Source organism: Clarias gariepinus, chromosome 7 (genome assembly GCF_024256425.1).
Source record: "Clarias gariepinus isolate MV-2021 ecotype Netherlands chromosome 7, CGAR_prim_01v2, whole genome shotgun sequence".
Lineage (NCBI taxonomy): Eukaryota > Metazoa > Chordata > Actinopteri > Siluriformes > Clariidae > Clarias > Clarias gariepinus.
The window spans coordinates 4681368-4687864 of NC_071106.1; positions in this window are offsets into that span (position 1 = coordinate 4681368).

Sequence of the window (6497 nt, forward strand, 5' to 3'; positions counted from 1 at the left end):
ATTTGTGTTATTACTCTATTCTGCCCTTATGAGTAATAGTATAGTAATGATGTCGCTGTTGATTATCTGTTCTTGTGCTTTTGAAAAATAAAAGTTTTTTCTATGACCATTTAATAGGATGTTGTTTATTGCATATATGTATGGTTTGCAAAACTTTAAAGTTTTTTTTTGTTTGTAATAAACCAGTATATCAAAGTAATTTAACTGTTTAATAGACATGGGTAGTTTATATATATATATTTATACAGATTCACTGTAAAACATGAAAATAATTATAAACCTATTTGTGAGGTAAAATTAACTCAACATTCCAGTTAAAATGAACCAACATCTGGGTAGAACATTTGACCAATTTATGTGAATTAACCCAGCATTATAGTTAAATATGACCCAGCATTTGGGTTGAATATTTAACCCATTTTGCTGGGTTAAAAAAATAACCCATTTTGCTGGGTTAAATTAACCCAGCATGTAGTTAGTCCAATAGTTACCCAGCAGCTGGGTTAAAAACAACCCAGATTGGGTTGTTTTTAACCCAGCATTTTTTAGGGTGTATGTATGACATAAATATAAATACTGTGTTTTTGGTGTATAGATTGGTCGACTAAAAGGAAAAGGTTATTATTGTTAATCTGCTAACCTTTTGTTTACAGTGGGTTTGTATGAACATTGGGAGCATGGTGGTAAAATTTGTCAAAATAAGTTTCTTCCTTCAAAGATTAAAGTTAGAAAGGATACAAATGATTTTTCTCACAATCCTTTCATTTACTGCTGACGGACATAAGGGGTATTCAAATGAATCTGGATTGTAAAGGTGATGTATGAATATAGCTTGGTTATTTGGTAAACCATCATTTAAAAACTGCATTTTGTGTTCAATTATGTTATCTTTGACTAATAGTTAACGGTTTTTGATGAGCAGAAACATTTAAGTGTGACAAACATGCAAAAGAATAAGAAATCAGGGAGGGGGCAAATAGTTTTTCACACCACTGTATTAGGTTCAGGGGGCAATCACTTTTTCACACAGGGCCATGTAGGTTTGGATTTTTTTTCTCCCTAAATAATAAAAACCATTATTTAAAAACTGCATTTTGTGTTTACTTGTGTTATCTTTGACTAATAGTTAAATGTTTTTGATGATCAGAAACATTTTGTGTGACAAACATGCAAAAGAATAAGAAACCAGGAAGGGGGCAAATAGTTTTTCACACCACTGTATGAAGCTCTGTTTAAAGATGGCCTTTAGGTGGCTATTAAACTTTTTCAAAATTTACAATAATATACTGTTTATAAACACTAAACACTATTTAGTAAGTACTGTAGATAGACAGAAATATTAAAGGCTAAATGTCAATGAATTTATGATGGGCTAAGTACAGTAGGTATAGACTGGAATAGCACTGACATTATGTTAACAATAGAAATTCATAAAAAAAATGGTGCTGGTGATAGACTTCAGGAGAAGTGAGACCCCTGTGACTCCTATATCTGTCTAGGGGGAGACAGTGGACATGGTCTCAGTATACAGATATCTGGGAGTTCATCTTGACAACAAACTGGACTGGTCACTTAGCACAGTCGCACTTTATAAGATCGGACAGAGCAGGTTGTATATTCTGTAAGTCTCAGGTTCTTTAACGTCTGCAACACCATTCTTCAGATGTTCTACAAACCCGTTGTGGCGGGTGCCATTTCTTCGGCTGTGGTTTGTTGGGGCTGTAATTTTGTTAGTGCAATTTCCCTCTGGGATTGATAAAGTTCTTTGAATATTGAACCTCAAATTAAACTAACTAACCACGACTGGCCGGAGCTGTTGACTGGCAGGTAGTGTAATTAACAGGGGTGAAAGTAGTTTTAAATTCTCAGCGATATTCTGTAGCCAAAAGGTGAGGAGAATAAACCATGGAGGAGGTGGACAGTCCTGTAATTCTTTTAATTTTCTCTTTATATTTCCACTTATTTTGCTTTGGAATATAGGAATGTAGAGTGTACGATCCATTCCATTCTCATACACACCAACTAGTGCTCTTGATCAGGGGTTTGATAGAGATTTGGAATTCAGAATTGTGTTAGGAGCTACAGTAGTAGCCATGCATAAAAGATCCCTGATGGTTAAGAGGTGATTTGAAATGACTTAATTTTATTACAGCCCATATTGTCTGTGGTATAGTTTCAATAGGCTTATGCAATGTCACAACATGTATTGCACTAAATTCTCTCCAAGATTTTGTATTGGTGTGAAAGTCAGATTATTGTGTAAAGTACTCACATCTTAAAGATTCTCACTGCGGTTAAGGTCTGGACTGTGGTGGCCAATCCATATGTCTCATGCTCTCTGAACCACTCACACACAATTTGAGCCCAACGAATCGTCATCTTGGAAAATCATTGTACAATTAATGAAGAAACAATCCATTGATGGCAAAAACCTGATCATTCAGTATATTCAAGTCATCAGCTGTCCTTATTTTTTTTGCTGAGCCTAGACCTGACCAAGAGAAGCAACCTCCAATCAAAACACATCACTTCATCTGCCACTTTTCTTACCCTGGAGTTTTCTTCATTATGCATGTAGAAATGCTCTTAACTTCAACAACATTTCTTTCTTGAAGATGATTACGACTTTCTTTCTATCACAATAATAATGTTCAATTCTCAACCCAATTAAAGTAGTTTCAGCAACCTCCTTAGTTGTTTTCTTTGCATGATGCATGGCATCTTCTACATCTACATTTCATACCACAACCACAGGATTTGTCTTCTGACATGGTTGTTTAAGAATTTAGCAGCTCCTTATGCATCAGTTACAGTTAAATAACTTGTTTCCAGTTGAAACATACTGTACAGTATTTGCCATGATTTTCTTTTCCATGTCAGCAGCCATCTTGTCTGGAGCCCTTAGTGGCTAAGCTAACTGTCGTTGTTTGGAACTGCATCACCTCCTGCCCCTGGGTAATTCAGTATTTGTGGAGTTGATTTGTGTTTATATATCTTTGAGCCTGACCTGCCATGAATCTTTGGTATTACTTTTGGATATGAAAATAACCTGTGAATGCCTCCAGGCAACCAGTTAGTGATGACCCCCTCCATCTTTTTTACTGTAATCTCAAGGAGAAGATTGAGATGTGTATGATCTCAAGGAACACCTGATGCCAGGAGATCAGCAGTTTCCAGAAATCCTTAACCCATTAAACCAGCCCTTTTAACACTAACAGATGAAGTGCTTTCCCTGTATCTGTGTACTGTAGCTACATGTGTTCCTATTAAAGTGGACGCTGAGTGTATATACTGTATGTATTTACATGAACCCATATGCATAAAGCGTTCATTTGGTGTACTTCCAAAATGTTTAAAATAATGAAGATGCCGATGTGTAATTGGTCTCCTCATTTCATGATATTGTACCTAAAAAAAACTTTTTTTTAAATTTACTATTGTACAAGAGTGACGGCGCCGCCTACTGGAAAAATGCTTTAACATTTAATAATAAAAAAGATTTTAAAGTTACTGACCAATGCAGTATGATTAACAAATCTGTAAATTGTTTAGAATGCACTTTATTAAAGGTTTATTATGTTCAACATGTTTATTAGATCTAGAAAAACCAGCGTCTTAATATCATATTATAGATTAGTTATATAAAGGTTTATGTTATTAATATATAAGTTCTGTTTATAGGTTTAGAACATCATGCAGGTTGTTAGACCTTACAGTAAAATAAAAGAAGATAAAATCAAATAAAATTAGCTTTATGTGCAACAGTAATCAGTTATATGTGCACACAGTTTAACAGTATTTAATATTGTTGTTAATAATATATTATTAATGAAAACTTCATCCACTCCCACCGCAGCGATGAAAAGAAATTGGTGAAACAGCCGGGCCTGGGTTTGGACCTAATAAAAAAACAAAAGAAAAGTATATTCAGTCCACAACATACATGGTATAAAATACATACATACTGTACATAAGTGTATATACTTTTTTTCAGTTTAGAAAAACAATTATCCACCATAACCTAAACAAAATAAGACATCTTACAGTGTTAAGATGACATAAACACGCAGAGAGAGAGAGAGAGAGAGAGAGAGAGAGATATTGCAGTGATGTATTTAATTTTCGCCCCATGTTCCAGTACCTCAGTAGGACACATCCTATTTCTCCTGGGTATTTCAGTTTTCCAGACCCAGCTCTCAGAATGCCTCTCCGACCTACTCAACACCAACCTCTGGATTCCCAGGTACTGCTGCTGCTGCTGCTGCTCCATCCTCCTGCATGATCTGATTAAAAATTTTTAAGAAAGGTGTAAACTCTTCTTCAGTTCCAGTCAGGGTGATTGTGAAGATGTTATTTTCACCACGTCTCTTAGTCAGCTGTAATAATATGTTCTTTGTAAATGTTTCCTGAATTATGTTCAACCACATTCTGTGATTAGACGAACGGACTGCCACTGTGTAATTTCTGCCCCTTTGGTTCAGTTTAAAGAGAACATCTGGATTATTTTGGAGAGTTTGCATTCTCCATTTTCTTTTTCTGGCCGCAGTCATATTACGGTTAGCTCCTTCATAAACGTTCCTGATCTGGCGCACGTCATTCAGTTGGTTCTCTGCCATGTTCCTTCTCTCAATCGCGCTCTGAGCAGCTCAGGGAGTTCTTCTACTTTTTATAGAAACATGTTGCGCAACCTCAGGATGAGAGGGGAAAGGAAAACGAAACTAGATTACAGGCCTCAGATCACATGATCTTAAATGAGTAAAATGTAGGATTACAGAGACGGGTGTGGTTATCTGTGTGAAATAATTTTAAAGTAAAGTTCATATTTCCAGGTAAAAGATCCAATATCATGAAATCTTCTTTTAACAATGTTACTGACCATATTGTGGAGCTGAACACAATCTGCCGAGATACTGTACCGCAAATCAAAGCTTAAACCTCATTCACTGTTTAGTCTGTAAAGCTAAATATTTGTACATTGTTGTGTGAAAGTGGATAATTAAGTGGTCATGAGTCTTGACTATATTTAAATCTGAAGAACAAAACAGTTCTTTAAAAACAGTGTTTACAGACCCCCTCCCACCCCTCCTACTCCCGGCTTCGCACACACATACACAAACACTCTCTGCCTTACACAGAAACTCCGCTCTGTCGCGATTCTTTTTAAAGGCTTAAGTGCAGGCTCTTTTTTTACTTTTGTTACTTTACAGCAGTGATTCCGTTAGTATGCGCTTGCGCGAATGTGACTAGCAATGTTCCTGCAATTTTTTCTATAAAACAATCTCTCCGTTAATGTGTGTTGTGTGTACGCACATTACACACACACACACACACACACACACACACACACACACACACACACACACTCTTGCCTTTACAGCCCCCTTCCACCCCCTTCTCCTCTCGGCTTCACACACAGATACAGACGGACACTCTCTGCTTCTATGTTTTGGAATACGAGCTCGCATCCGGAACGAATTATGCTCGTAATCCGAGGTTTCACTGTACATGTAAAGTTGACTTGGAGGTAGTGATTATACGAGTGTGTTTAAGGAGTTTATAAATATAGATAATACAAATGTGCTTTGAAACACAAAGTACATATTTTCTTTATGTTCCTGTAAAAAAAAATTATATATATATTGTTAAAAAAAATTTGATGTTATGTGCTGGATTTATTAATCTACTTTAAAATAAGCCACTAAAGTGCTACTTGCTTAATGTAAACAAACAGCTGCACCAATATATATTAATTAGAAAAGCTAGCCTGAATATTTTTACTGAAATTAGTTAATATTTTTACTGCTGAAATGGTGTGAAGTGAATTTTAACATGCTTTAATGTTAATTGTTTTAAGTTGTTGCTTTTTTGATTTCTCATTGATGATTTACTCTCTGATTACTGAACAGCGAGTGTATTTGCCCAACGATTAAAAAAGCAGAACTTAGCGTAAACTTTTCTATATACATTCTTTTTCATTTATTCTAATAACATGAAATGACTGTACAGTATATTTAAAATCAAATTTAAATTTTAATTACATTTTTTATTTGTCACATACACAATCATAGGCAATATGATATGCAGTGAAATGCTTATGTTTCTGTTTGTGACCGACAAAAGGAAATAAGAAGGGCAAATGCCAATAGAAAGAAATGTAAAATATAAAATCTACAATATGTAATTTTGTCATGATAAAATAAAGTGTAAAACAGAAATGAATAGAATGTAAAAAAAAGAGAGTATAAATAAACGGTAAAAAGTATACGGAGTGTGCAATGTGCAAACAGCAACAGTATGGGTCATCATGGTGTGTACAATGAAGTTTTGGTGTGAACTAGGTAAATTTGTACAATTTTCTAATATTTAGCCACTAATCCAAAAAAAAAAAGAAAGGGGTTCATTTTGTTGCAGACGGACATGTACGTGGGCTTCAACCTGCAATAATAATATCACTAATTACATTAAAGCTGATCAGATTATTTTTAGCTTTAAACCTT